Source organism: Hordeum vulgare, chromosome 7H (genome assembly GCF_904849725.1).
Source record: "Hordeum vulgare subsp. vulgare chromosome 7H, MorexV3_pseudomolecules_assembly, whole genome shotgun sequence".
Lineage (NCBI taxonomy): Eukaryota > Viridiplantae > Streptophyta > Magnoliopsida > Poales > Poaceae > Hordeum > Hordeum vulgare.
Genome location: NC_058524.1, coordinates 288,427,984 through 288,443,742, shown reverse-complemented (window position 1 = coordinate 288,443,742; position 15,759 = coordinate 288,427,984). Strand labels below are relative to the sequence as shown.

General features: G+C 43.1%; 1 long non-coding RNA gene across 2 annotated transcripts; it reads right to left on the bottom strand.

The window, feature by feature from the left end:
- Positions 1-9,776: 9,776 nt before the first annotated feature.
- Positions 9,777-13,833, bottom strand: LOC123407745. 2 transcript variants are annotated; one of them, XR_006612667.1, is made up of 5 exons: positions 13,464-13,831; positions 13,127-13,380; positions 12,390-13,036; positions 12,105-12,188; positions 9,777-9,939 (listed from the first exon to the last, which is right to left on the bottom strand). It is a non-coding gene; the product is annotated as an uncharacterized LOC123407745 (long non-coding RNA). The 2 variants fall into 2 exon arrangements; XR_006612666.1 differs by having other exon boundaries at positions 12,105-13,036; positions 13,464-13,833.
- Positions 13,834-15,759: the final 1,926 nt, after the last annotated feature.

The window sequence follows — 15,759 nt, the reverse complement described above, 5'->3', positions numbered from 1 at the left end:
TGATCTTGAGTTACTCAATCTTCGAGAAGATCGAGTCTTGTAGAGTCTATCTGTTCCTTTGTTGTCATGTTAGATGAAGACCTTGAAGACAAATATGTCAAGATCAACCCGATGCAATGAATCAACACCTTCAAGAAGAGCAATTGGATCGTGAAGATTCCCATAGTCTAGTGCCCCTTTTCCTCTTCCCGACTACGCCTGAATCTCGGGACGAGATTCTTGTTTAGTGGGGGTGAGTTGTCACAGCCCTAGCTTTCATTTGTTTGCCAAGCATTCATGCATACATTATAAAAGGTTTGATTTTTGAAATAGGAAGTGATCAAAACCCCAATGATTTGAAAAAAATGACAACATGGCAATAAAAATTAATACCTTCAAAGGGACCAAGAAAATGTTCCAAATACTTGGAAAAATAGTGACAAAAAATAAATTTGTCAAACCAAAATTCTAGGTCACAGGAACTTTTGAAAAAGGATTTTTGAGTTGACCAAATAGCTAATTGGAATGGAATTATTTTGATTCCTTCTATTTTAAAGTTTCAAAAATGTTGAAACTTTTATGTGGCATTGGATATTATTATCTCTGTCACCTAATAACATTTCAGGGTTTTATAAAATAGTTAAACATTTTATTTAAAACCTAAAAGCGAATGCCAGAAAGAAAATAAAACAGAAAAATAAAAAGAGAGAGAGAGACCTTACCTGTCGCCTACCTGGTCGGCCCAGCCCACTAGGGGCACCCCTGACTTCTACCTCTTGCGAGAAGGCAGAGGAGAAGCAGGGGACGGCGAGCTCGCCAGAGCGCCATGCCTCCTGCCTTCCTGGCCTCCCCGCTGACTTGGTGAGTGGGATAGGCTGAGAAGAGCCATCCCGATCTCCTCCTCCTCCTCTCCATTTCTCCCTCTCTCCTCTGCCCTGTTCTCTCTTTTCCTCCTGCCGCCATTGGTGAGCTCGGGCTCAAGCTCACCACCGTGCCCTCCGGACCTGCTAGCCCTATCCGAGCAGCCCAATCTCTCCGCCATGACGTGCCGCACCTCCCCGTCGAGAGAATCGAGCCGAAGCCCCTGAATCGAGCTGCCACCGTCGTCGTCTTCACCTCCGGTCATCGAGATCCGCTGCCACAGAGCCCCTCCAACCTCGTCGATGCCAGCAATGGATCCCTTGTGAGCCTCCGATGCTTTCCCCTCTATCTCCCGCTTGAAATCCCCCTCCAAAGCATCTCCTCGACGAGCTCCACTACCGGCCGCCGCGCACGCTCGTCGTCGGCACCCCTCCCGACCACCCTAGCCCTCTTGCTACCCCCTGCCAGAACGGGCGCTTCGCCAGCGTCCCGTAGCTGCAAGCCGCGTCGCAAATGGACCCCTGTAGCACGTTCTAATACAACTCCGGCGAGCCCTCCACTGTGGCTCAGTCGCCGGCGACCACCTTCCGGTGGGGGCCAACCTGGCCAGCCATTAACCACTAACCCCCCCCTCCCCAGAGACGCTGACAGAGGGCCCCACTGGTGACTCAAACCTCACTTAGTGCGGGTTAGCGCGGGATTAGCCCCTGGGTTACTGACCAGTGGACCCCACTGGTCAGGTTTGACCTGGCCCAGGCGCTGTTGACTGCTGACGCAGTGATGACATCACAGTGACGCGGTAATAGCTTTTCTGATTTAATTTAAATCCAGGAAATTGCTAAAACTTGTAAAAATTATAGAAATTAAAATATAACTCGAATGAAAATAATTTATATATGAAAAAGGATCAGAAAAATACAAAGAATCTGATTATTGCATTTTCATGCTGGTTTGATAAAGTTAACAACACCAAATAGGCAAAATGATGAATAGGGTAAATTTAATAAATAGTTTGGAATTGGAATTTGATTCCTATTTGAATTCCACTCCAATTGTTATGATCAAACATTGAGCTAGCAAAACCAGTACCTCAAATTGCCATCTTCATGCATGATAAAACAAGTTATACGTGGGCATTAGGTCGAATCAATTAAAAGGGTATCCGGAAAATACGTTGCTTGAAGTGGTATTTGAATCCTGATTCAAATCCAGCTACAACCTAAGAAATGGTAGCTATATTGGCCCTGTCACATTTCATCTCCATTTCTTGATCATGCATCATAGTGTTGCATTTTCGTGAAGTAATTGTTGTTCCTTTCTTGTTTGCCGGTGTTGTTCCCTCTCGGTAGACGATGGTTCTGACGATGTGATCGTTGACATTGATGAAGACTCATTGCTATCTTCAGACGTGTCAGGCAAGCAAACCCCCTTGAGCATATTGATATAAACCCACTCTCTCGCTCCTGCTCTCTTTTACTGCATTAGGACAAACACGATTCAACTGTACATGTTATCGGTAGTTGAACCCATTCCTCTGCATGACCTGATTTTGTCACAGTAAATAGTTGAAACCATTGAGCATGAGTAGCAACTGCTTGAGCCTTGTTCTTATTACTCATCCATGCTTGCTTACAATGCATGCTATGCTTAGAGTCGTGTCGGGTCTGATCCATCTGGATGATGAATCGGAATGGTTGTGTTCATGTCCTAAAGTGTGAGAGTAAAAGTGTGAATTTGATTTGGTAAAGGTAGCGATGAGAGGCCATGTAGGAGTACATGGTGGGTTGTCTCATTGGGACCGTCCTTAACAACTGAGTTCTGTGTATGTTATCCAAGACAAGATACTACCATGCATTAGGCCCTGAAATATGACCCCGCTCGGCTTATTAATTGCCTAGATCCCTGTCCAAGAGTTGAAATTAGTTTCTGGTGTTTGTAGGAAAAGTGTTGGTGGTCGTGTTTAGCTCTGCCCGACGGGGTAGGCTTCTCTGCGGTAGATACATAGTGGCACGTTGTACCAAGTGGCACCCGGATGGTGGGCTTGGGAACCCTGCGCACATCGTTTGGGGCCATACAGGAAACCTCGGCCGGACTTCCTTGCGGGTTCAGTCTCAAATAGGCGATAAACCTGGACTAGGGTCTTGTGTGGTTAATGGTCGTGGCCGACACCCACGACAGTGCTTCCGCTTGAAGGTTTCCGAGATGCATGACGTGCATATGGTGCTAAGTGGTGAGAGCATGTGTGAAGAATTATACCCCTGCAGGGTGAGTCAATCTGTTCGAATAGCCGCGTCCTTGGATATGGACTACTTGGAAGCATTACTTGGTACATAGACAATTTAAATGGATACTCTAAAACATGCAAGATAAGTGTGAGTGCTATGGAAGGCCTTCTCGTAGGTAGACGAGAGTGGATCCATAGTGGTGTATTGAATTGGTGAATATGTGGACTTGTGTGCGCTATCCCACCTCAAAGATAGAACTTGTAGTCGTAGTACAGGTTAGCCAAGAGTCAAAGCTGGCTTGCTGCAATCAAAGCCCACAATCCTTTCATTGAAACATGATGCATATGTAGATAGTTCTGATGTAAGTCTTGCTGAGTACCTTTGTACTCACGGTTGCTTTATTTATGTTTTTGCAGAGAAGATTTAGACTCATTTAAAGGTTCTACGCAATGTGTTCGATATTGACTGGCATAGGTTGGGAATCCCAGACAGAGGTCTGGCTCCTTTGGTAGGGTCGTTGTAGCTTTTCAGGCTCTTCCAGCCACTTTTAGTAGATGTATGTACCCAGACATGTTGTGCTTCCGCTTGTTGTTTGTATGACTTGAGTGTCGGGTCACAGGACCCCTGTTTGTAACATCATACTATGTTGATTCTTATGAGTCCTTAATAAAAGCTTGAGTCATAGAGTTATGTTGTGATGCCATGTTGTATCTACACATATCGTGCATATTGTGTGTATGTTATGAAATGCATTATATGTGTGGGATTCGACACCTAGTTGTGTGCCTTTAGTAGTACCCTTTACAGGGAAATGCCTCTTTGTGCTTCTATCGAGCCTTGATAGCTTGCTACTGCTCTAAACACATTGATTGACTGGCGTGTATCCTTCTTTGCTGCTATGTGTGTCCCCTCGGGGAAATGTCACGCGGTGTAATGGAGTCCTTGTAGCTTTCTACGACTTGTCTACACATTCTGTTGATCGACACCTGCCTTGCTGGGTTATGTATGTCGGTCCCTGTACGGATGTACCGCTTGGGTTTATAACTAGTCATGTCGACCCGGGTTCTTTGTTGTTTGAACGCTAGCAACATATTCATATACGTGAGCCAAAAGACGCAAACGGTCCCGACCAAGGTAAGGTGGCAGCCGTGGAGTTTACCGTGCGTGAGGCCGCAAAGTGATGTGATGTGTTACGGGCTAGGTTCTTATGACTCAGGATCGGGGTCCCGACACGACTCCGATTGGTACCTGTAAGGTTGCTAGTAGTGTTGATTACTCTTTGTAGTTGATGCTAGTTGGATTACTTGGTGGAGGAGTTTATGTTCAGATCCTTGATGCTATTCATTACACCTCTGATCATGATTATGATTATGCTTTGTGAGTAGTTACTTTTGTTCCTGAGGACATGGGATGAGTCATGCTGATAATAGTCATGTGAATTTGATATTCGTTCGGTATTTTGATATGATGTATGTTGTCTTTTCCTCTAGTGGTGTTATATGAACGTCGACTACATAACACTTCACCATATTTGGGCCTAGAGGAAGGCATTGGGGAGTATTAAGTAGATGATGGGTTGCTGGAGTGACAGAAGCTTAAACTCGAGTCTATGTGTTGCTTCGTAAGGGGCTGATTTGGATCCACTAGTTTAATGCTATGGTTAGACGTTGTCTTAATTCTTCTTTTGTAGTTGCGGATGCTTGCGAGAGAGGTTAATCATAAGTGGGATGCTTGTCCAAGTAAGGGCAGTACCCAATCGCCAGTCCACCCACATATCAAACTATCAAGGTAACGAACGCGAATCATATGAACATGATGAAACTAGCATGACAGAAATTCCCGTTTGTCCTCGGGAGCGTTTTTCCTCCTATAAGACTTCGTTCAGGCTTGTCCCTTGCTACAAAAGGGATTGGGCCACTTGCTGCACCATTGCTACTACTTGTTACTTTTCGCTTGCTACGTTTCACCTCACTACACCATCACTTGTTACTGCTAGTTTCAGTGCTTGCAGTTATTACCTTGCTGAAATCCGTTTATCAGAGCCTTCTCCTCCTCGTTGGGTTCGACACTCTTATTTATCGAAAGGACTATGATTGATCCCCTATACTTGTGGGTCATCAATGAGGTGTGAGTAGTAAATATTGTTCTTGAGGACATGATAGAAGTCTTGTTATAAGTAATCATATAAAGTTGGTACTCGTTTGATATTTTAATGATATGTATGTTGTTACTTCTCTTAGTGCTGTCATGTGAACGTCGACTACATGACATTTCACCATGTTATGGGCCTAAGGGAATTCATTGTGTAGTAACAACTATATGATGTGTTGTGACAGTGACAGAAGCTTAAACCCAGTTTATGTGTTGCTTCATAAGGGGCTGATTTGGATCCACATGTTTCATGCTATGGTTGGATTTATCTTAATACTTCTTTCGTAGTTGCGAATTCTTGCGAGAGGCGGTAATCATAAGTAGGTTGTTAGCGCAAGTAAGAACATCACCTTAGTACTGGTCCATCCACATATCAAATTATCAAAGTAGCAAACGCAAATCAACTCAATATGATGAACATGACTAGACAAAAATTCCCATGTGTCCTCGGGAGCGCTTGCTTTATATAAGAGAAATTCTAGGCCAGTCCTTTGCTATAAAAAGGATCGAGCCACCTTGCTGCACCTATTTTACTATTGTTACTTGTCACTTGTTACGAATTATCTTGCTACAAACAAATCTATCATTTTTTACTTATATATAGCACTTGCAGAGTGTACCTTGTTGAAAATTGCTTATCATTTCCTTCTAATCCTTGTTGGGCTCGACACTCTTACTTATTGAAAGGACTACAATTGATCCCCTATACATGTGGGTCATCACTGATAAATACATACTCCCCCAAGCTTACGCTTTTGCCTAGCTTGGTGATCACAATTGATAATAACCGTCAGGTCCGGGAAAGTATTGCTGTTGAGGCACCTCAGCATCCCATGCCCGAGACTCGGCCTCCGTCGCTGTCAACTCATTTCTGTAAGCAATTATATCCTATGACATAACGGTATATCCATGTGTTTCATGAAAGTTAAACAAATAAGGTCCAGGCAACACAATAACATCGAGAGTCTTCTTACTGTATACTAAGTTGTAACAAACGTGTTGTTGGGGTTTAGGTTCCTCCATGAACTGGTGATCTAACATAGACTGATGATCGAGATAAACCTTAGGCAATAGATAATTAGTTGGACTGACGATTGTGATAAATACCACCATGGCTTTTGCCCCTAATCCAACTAATATGCAAATGGCATGCAACAATAGCTTCTATGTTGTATGTATTGTCGCCGTAAAGAGCGCAATGTAAGATAGCGAGGGTGGGGGCACTGAGACCACCACTGTGAGTCATATATGTTAAATATTTCCCTATAAATAAAGCTAAGTAGTGCACAGATGGAAAATGGAAAGTAGTGTCCCTAGCCTTCGACACACCCCTCATTTCTCCCACGGTCAAGGTGAGGAGAAATTCCTTGAACTCCTCGGTTGTAGGTTCAGGTTTCCCCCATCAGAAGGAATCATGCATATTTCACAGAATTCAGAGAGTGGTATTTCATGATGTTCAACATATAAATCAAAATGACCCATGGGAGCATCACTTGTATCGTTGAAGTACAAAAATTGCACAAACGAATTTGTAAGGAGGTAGTATTTGTCACACTCATATGCAATGAAGTTGGTCAACCCGGCATTTTCAATGAATTCCATAAACTCTGGATGAATACCCGGCTCACTCGTGAAAGGTTTGTGTGGACATTCACATGGCCTAACCTCCGTGTTGTGAGGGATGTTGCCATCTTGGTCCGAGGTCCTCACAATAACTCCTTTAGAGCTCCGGCTTGAATAACGTCACCTTAAGAAATTCGTCTTCCTATGAACAAATTTATGAAATTATTGGACCACAAAATTATGTGAGTAAAACTTTGCAAGATTGATAGCAACTACTCATATGGATGCCTAGAGGACATATCAAGCATTTCCACTACATGGAACTTAAAGAACTAGACATGCAAGCTCACTTTTAGTAGCACAAAGTGTAGTAAAATATGCAAAATATAAACTAATAAAGCCAAAAACTAATTGGAGGAATGGGGGAGTCACATACCAAGGAGCGATTCCTCAAAACAAAATGCCGAAACTAAGTTCCGAATAAAGAGATCGAAAATTTCAGTTTGAGGACGAAGAGCTCCATGATCATCATCATTAACTTCCTCTTCAGTTGGTGTAGGCGCCACAGGAACAATTTCCCGCGCTGCGCTACTTTCCGGTTCGAGAGGGGGTGTAATTACCTCATCAAGTTCTACTTTCCTCCCACTTACTTCTTTCGAGAGAAACTCTTTCTCTAGAAAGGATCTGTTCTTGGCAACAAAGGTTTTACCTTCGGATCTAAGATAGAAGGTATACCCAATAGTTTCCTTAAGGTATCCTATGAATACGCATTTCTCTGCTTTGGGTTTGAGCTTCTCTGGTTGAAGTTTCTTCACATAAGCATCGCAGCCCCAAACTTTAAGAAACGACAACTTAGGTTTCTTGACAAACCATAGTTCATACGGTGTTGTCTCAACGGATTTAGACGGTGTCCTATTTAAAGTGAATGCTGCAGTTTCTAATGCGTATCCCCAAAATGATAGCGGTAAGTCGGTAAGAGACATCATAGATCGTACCATATCTAATAAAGTGCGATTACGACGTTCAGACACTCCGTTGCGTTGCGGTGTGCTAGACGACGTCAGTTGTGAAACGATTCCACACTTCTTTAGGTGAGTGCCAAACTCGTGACTCAAATATTCTCCTCCACGATCAGATCGCAGACACTTAATTTTTCTGTCACGTTGATTCTCAACCTCACTCTGAAATTTCTTGAACTTTTCAAACGTCTTAGATTTGTGCTTCATCAAGTAGATATACCCATACCTACTCAAATCATCGGTGAGAGTGAGAACATAACGGTAGCCACCGCGAGCTTCAACGTTCATTGGACCACACACATCAGTATGTATTATTTCCAATAAGTCGGTCGCTCTCTCCATTATTCCTGAGAATGGAGTCTTAGTCATCTTGCCCATGAGGCACGGTTCACATGTGTCAAATGATTCAAAGTCAAGAGACTCTAATAGTCCATCAGTATGGAGTTTCTTCATGCGCTTAACACCGATATGACCAAGGCGGCAGTGCCACAAGTATGTGGGACTATCATTATCAACTTTACATATTTTGGCACTAACACTATGAATATGTGTAACATCACGATCGAGATTCATCAAGAATAAACCATTCACCAGCGTTGCATGACCATAAAACATATCACTCATATAAATAGAAAAACCATTATTCTGTGACTTAAATGAGTAGCCGTCTCGCATTAAGCAAGACCCTGATACAATATTCATGCTCAAAGCTGGTACTAAATAACAATTATTAAGGTTTAAAACTAATCCCGATGGTAGATGCAGAGGTAGCGTGCCGACGGCAATCACATCGGCCTTGGAGCCATTCCCGACGCGCATCGTCACCACGTCCTTGGCCAGTCTCCGCTTATTCCGCAGTTCCTGCTTTCAGTTGCAAATGTGAGCAACAACACCGGTATCAAATACCCAGGAACTACTACGAGCGCTGGTAAGGTACACATCAATAACATGTATATCACATATACCTTTAACGTTGCCGGCCTTCTTGTCTGCTAAGTACTTGGGTAGTTCTGCTTTGAGTGACCTTTTCCCTTGCAATAGAAGCACTCAGTCTCAGGCTTGGGTCCATTCTTTTTCTTCTTCCCGACATCTGGCTTACCAGGCGCGGCAATGGCTTTGCCGTCTTTCATGAAGTTCTTCTTACCCTTGCCCTTCTTGAAACTGGTGGTCTTGTTGACCATCAACAGTTGATGCTCTTTCTTGATTTCTACTTCTGTAGACTTGAGCATCGAGTACAACTCGGGAATGGTCTTCTCCATCCCTTTCATGTTGTAGTTCAGCACAAAACCTTTGTAGCTTGGTGGGAGAGACTGGAGGATTCTATCAATTATAGCATCATCCGGAAGTTCGACTCCAAGTGAAGTCAGACGACTGTGTAACCCAGACATTTTGAGTATGTGCTCACTGACAGAACTGTTCTCCTCCATCTTACAGCTAAAGAACTTGTCGGAGACTTCATATCTCTCGACATGGGCATGAGCTTGAAAAACTAGTTTTAGCTCTTGGAACACACTACAAGAAATAAGGTCAATTATGAACCCCTATATTGGTCATTGATTCGTCATTTTTGTTGTTTATTGACCTTTTTTTGACCAAATTTACAAGGTCAACAGTTGGCCGTCAAGAATGAACAAACTTGGCCTTTCTAAAATTTTGGTCAATAGAGAAAATTTTGGTTTGGTCATTACCCATTTGGGTGACATGGCATTGCTAGTGACCAAATGGAATCATCATAAATTTCACAGCCCAATTCGATAATCTTGTCTACATGGGCCTCCACCAATACTATTTTATTATTAAAAATATCTAAATTGTTTAGGCTAATGCATTATTTTGCCAAAAGCATGTATATCTCAGGATAGCCCCATTAAAAAACAAGTATAAAATAATAAAAGATTGCAAATTAGTTGTATATATTTCATTTCAGTAGCACGTCACATGAATTACAATACATCATCCATCGAATCCTCTACACATCAAAAGGGCCCAACAAGTGCATAATCACACATCAACATAGTTCGACAAAGATTGGATGAGAAGCAGAAGTGTTTATTAATCACACATAACATCAATGATAAACGAAGCTTCTTGTTCCCAGCTCCTGACCTGTCCTCTACTTCTTCTGGGTGCTTCAGATCATCCTGGTAATTCAAATAATCAAACATAAGAAAGCATACAAAATAATGTTTGCATGTACTAGAGGCTGGGGCGCCACCTAGGTGGGCCTCTACGCATTTATCTTATTTTCGCATATTCAGTTGTTACATCTAATAGCACTAATAACACATGATTGATCTAGTATTTTTGCTCCTATCAGTTCTACTTTTGAAGACACATACACATATTCATAGATCTCACTTTTTTGGTTCTGATTAATTTTGACGCAATAACTAATATGCAGCAAAGTAGGTAATGATTAATTTCGAATAGAACAGAAAATAGACTGAAACTTGAAACTGAAATGGGAGAAATGCACTAGTGGTAGAAAACTTTGCATTTTTTACCTTAATACAGCAAGGGATAAAGCTTAGAAACAGTCACAGGAAATCAAATAGAATACCAGTTAACACATGCCCACAAAAATTTAGCTTAGATGTTATCAGTCCAGGCTTTCCGGAACCAGGGTTAATTATTGATCTGGACAATAAAGGATTAGTACAGGCCTGTAAAATGGCTATTAAATCAAGGATCAAGACAAACAACCAGGTTCATAAGTGCATTCTCTTACCTCCTCGTGTGAAAGATACATCAGTAGCCAGTTGGAAAATATATGATTACTGTATCTATTTATTCGTAGACAAAAAATACATCTTCTGACTTTTATAATTTTCCATATACTTTTCTAGAATTTTCACAGACACAATTAATATATAGTTTCTAATCATCCAGCTTTATCATGAATCTCAACAATCAACCTTTTAAAGACGTGTTCATGGGTGGTGTACAGCTGCACACAAGGATGTGTGCCATGTGGCAGTACCGGTACAAATCAAATGCTTGGCACTGATGCCAAATATTTGACACTGAAGTTAAACCAATCATCCACAGGACCAGTGAAGAAAGAGAAGTTATTTCCTTTCCAGACCATTGTGAAACTATAGGTATTCAAATTAGCAGGTGAAAGGAACACTCCCTATGCAAATGACGTTCTGCAATCACACTTGATGACAGTTCCAACTTGCAAGCAACCAGAGAATCACAATATCTACGAGAAGTCTTCCTCTCTATATTCGATCAGAGAACCAATATTGTGCCCCCAATTGTGTACTTGATTATGTTTCTGACGACAATAGACTCAATGGTTGATCTAACAGTTTTTATTTGCATGGCCTGCACCCAGCAAAGCATACTGCTTTCCCACTGATATAGATGTAAAAGTAAGTGATGCAAAGTTTGAACGATTTGGTTATCCAGGTCAATAATATGCAGCGTCCTTTCGTGGCTGGCTATATAATTGAACTGCTGCGTAAAAACTACAGTGATGACACCTATGGACCAACAACATGGAGTACCAGCACATTTTCTATGCACTTTTAGACGACAGTCTCATCAACAAGTTTCCCTACATAGTGGTACTACTTCTACGGCCAGGCTCTTCTCTAATGATTCATGAAAATGTGCATGATCTGTTAGACCTGAATGAAACTTCTAGGTAGACAAAACTTATACTAGCTCAACCCCCCTCCAGATTCATTATTCCTTTTTATTTTAATAAAATAACCCAAAGAAATCGGATGAATCAGCTTTCCATGGGCGCGGCATGCCGCCGCGCCTCTGGCATCTAGTCAAACTTAATAGCTCGAATGTCAGTCTAGAGGGTAAAATGCAACAGCTCAAACGTCGCCACAAGGGAACATATGCAATGCAATAGTTCAATTGAAACCCATACAGGCTACAAAAAATATGTACTACAAGGAGTATCAAATGGTAGCTCACTGTCTCCGTGTTGATTGGTAAAAATATGTACTACCTAGAACTTCTTAAACGATTAGAGCTCGTAGAATAATCAACTCTGACTCAACCACTATACAACACTGTCTCGGAGCTTTATCCCGAGGACTGTATAAACTTTCTGTATCTCCATGCAAAAACATAGTGAACAGGAATGAGATTGGCGAACAAATTTGATTGCAACAACCCAAGTACCGAAATCTGCTAAACTGTGCATTGCATTTGCATGGTTCTATCACATAATTAGAGAAGTTGCATGATAAAATGGATAAAATGAGGTCATTGAGGTGTGTGGAAACCGAGTAATGAAAGTATAGCTCACAACATCTGAAATATCACCATGGATAAGACTAACCAGATTCAGCTATAGAAGAAGGTTGTAGAATATTCACAGAGATATCAGCTAATGTATGTAATGCGTCGAGAGCTGACAATTCATCTGCAGAACAAAGACCAGTCAGGCAATCAGGACCAAAGATTTTGGGCTATGTAGATATCAAAGCAAGAAATCCAACAAGGTATCCTCCTGAGGAAGTTTGTAGGTAGATTGACTTTTTATTTGCAGGATGCAACAACCCAACAGGAGAATAAATATTATGAAATAAAAACTGATGATAGGCAATGCCAACACATGACATACTTATTTTTCATCAGATGGTCGAGAAAATGATGTACGTATAAGAAGAAACTCAACCAATTTGTCCATCTTGCTGAATACTATTGGCATTTGATAGTTCGGATGTCTGCATTGTATTCAGTAGTTGAGAAAACACTGCACAACTTTAGAAAAGATGAGACTCAGGCCCCTTAAACCACCATACTAATAGTTTGACCCATGCTAGAAGCCTAGAAGAAATAATGCTATGATTGTATTTCAATAATTTCATTACTGCTGTGAAAAAATAAAAGATGTTGCTAGAACAGGCATACGACCAAAAAATAGTTGGCGGCTTCTTTTGTTTGATTTGTTAGATGGCCATGAAATTTTACTTCAAAATACGTCCACATCTGCTTCATCTTTAGCCTTTCTGGAACTATATCCTTGTTCAGTGCCACTGCAAGCCTCTCTGTCATCCTCGAATTGATCGTCTGTTTTTTGTGCATCTTTTGCATCTCCTTAACTTTTGGCTTAGACTTGCCAGATGCAGAACCTTCGTTATTCAGAAAATAGGAAACATCTTTGCGATAGTCACCAGTCTCTGCTTCCCTCCTTCCTAAGCTACCTTCCGGATAATCTTCTACTTGAAATCCATGCATCTTTGAACTTCCCATCTCTGAATCTGCATTCTGCAAGCATCATCCAGAAAATATGATTATGCAATTACTTTGTGAGATGAGTGATCTAAAGATAAAGAAGAAGAGATTATGGGCTCTTACTTTTCTGTCGATACTTTTACCAGGAGACAGGAACATTTGGCCACTAGATCTTCCAGATGCTTGAGAAACCTGAGGCGAGCCGCCTCTTTGATAGACCTCTGCCAGAGCTAAAGCAGCTAGATCACCTTCCTCATCACCATTATTAGCGTCTGGTTTTGCTTGCCTATTTGATGGACCTATCTTGTCATCTCAGTGGTACATGCTTGCAACAGGCACTCGTGGAGTCCTTTTTCCAACAACACGTGGCTTGTTACCTACATGCAAGTCTAGATAATTTCAGACCTCAATCATATTTTCCCTTGTTCAAGGAAAAATAAAAGGTGCAACACTGTTTGACCTGACTTCAGCTCCTGCCAGATAAACTGAAGCTACATCACGGGGCAGCATCCAGCAAGGGGATTCAGCCGAATCACGGGGCAGATTCCGACGGCCGCACACACCGAGCCTGCATCTCGAGGCAGCAGCGACGCGGAGAAGGCGACACACGGCGGTGCCTCTAGAGCTGGCCGGAGCGAGGGCGGCGGCGCGGGGTAGGCGATGAGGGAGCGACGGGGATCGAGTTTCAATCAGGCAGGGAGAGAGAGGAGGAGGAGGAGGAGGGAGAGGGCGAAGGAGGGGGACGGACGCGAAGCTTGTCGACCGCGGCGGGGTCGAGGGGTGCGACGCAGCCGTGGAGGCAGCGAACATCGGCGTCGGGCGCGACGGCGCGGCGCCGCAGCACGTCCTCGTCGGCTGCACGGCGGGCGGCGAGGGCCGCCGCGGCGTCCAGCAGCTCCCGTGCCGCCTCGGCCGCCACCGCCGCCTGCTCCTCCAGGCCATGGGCCCCGTCGCCCTCGCCGTCCATTCCGCTTGGCCTGCGGGAGCGTGGGGGCTGTGCTAGGGTCTCCGGGGGTGCGGCGGCGAGGCGGGGGTCGCCGGGGCGTGGGATGTCGGGGGCGATGCCAGGGCGCGGGGGCACGAAGCCGGGGTCACCGGGGCTTGGGGTCGGGGGAGCCGGCAGCGGGGATGAAGCGGGAAGAGGCAGGTGTCAGGGTGCTCTGGATCTGGTGCGTGAGAAGAGAGAGAGAGGCGCGATCTACATCTCGATTTGAATAAAGATTCAGCCTATCACATGGCGAGGCCACGGATCCCTTCCTAGAAACAGATCCTGGCCATTCACTCCTCCTACATTCAATGCTTCAAAATCCTCCCTTCATACAACACACCTCTGTCACTTTTTCTCTATTTTTTTTCAATCGGTAGCACTGAATGATCAATTTGTGCAATAGTATCATGACCTAATGGACGCAAAAGGTCATAACGTTATGAGCTTTGGACCCTCTTAGACTTGTCATTACTAATTTCGGAATTTTGGTCATGGATCAATGACCAATTAAACCACCATCATTTTTTTGTCATAATTGAGCATTTTTCTTGTAGTTACATCTCATATGCACCGTGTTGCTCAAAATGCCTTTGGAGCCCCATTTCCAAACTGTATAATATGCCACACCTAACCAGAGAGTAGTCATCACTCCGCGTTTGCCAGAAATTCAGAATGTCCTGGGCTGCTGCGGGAGCGGGAGAGTAACCTAGCGGCGCATCAAGGACATAAGCCTTTTTAGTTGCTTCACGGATGAGCTTCAAGTTGCGGACCCAGTCCGCATAGTTGCTACCATCATCTTTCAGCTTGTTTTTCTCTAGGAATGCGTTGAAATTGAGGTTGACGTTGGCCATCTACAATATTTATAAAGACAACTTTTAGACTAAGTTAATGATAGTTAAGTTCATTTAATCAAATTAAGTATGAACTCCCACTTAAATCGACATCCCTCCAGTCATCAAAGTGATACATGATCCATGTTGACTAACCCGTGTCCGATCATCACGTGAGACGGACTAGTCGTCATGGTGAGCAACTTCATGCTGATCGTATTCAACCATACGACTCATGTTCAACCTTCCAGTCTCTTGTATTCGAGGTCATGTCTGTACATGCTAAGCTCGTCGAGTCAACCTAGGTGTTTCGCATGTGTAAATCTGGCTTACACCCGTTGTATGCGAACGTTAGAATCTATCACACCCGATCATCACGTGGTGCTTCGAGACAACAATCCTTCGCAATGGTGCACACTTAGGGGAATACGTTCTCGGAATTTTTAAGAGGGATCATCTTATTATGCTACCGTCGTTCTAAGCAATAAGATTAAAAACATGATAAACATCACACAATGCAATCATATAGTGACATGATATGGCCATTATCATCTTTGCTCTTTTGATCTCCATTTTCAGGCATCGCATGATCATCATTGTCACCGGCGTGACACCATGATCTCCATCATCGTGTCACCGTGAAGTCGTCACGCCAACTACTACTACCACTACTACTAAAGCTAACCGTTAGCAATGAAGTAAAATTAGTAAACACATGGCGTTGCATCTCATACAATAAATTAAGACAACTCCTATGGCTCCTGTCGGTTGTCATACTCATCGACATGCAAGTCGTGAAACCTATTACAATAACATGATCATCTCATATATCATACATGCAACATCACAACTTTGGCCATTTCACATCACATGTCAAACCCTGCAAAACCAAGTTAGACGTCCTCTAATTGTTGTTGCAAGTTTTACGTGGCTGATTT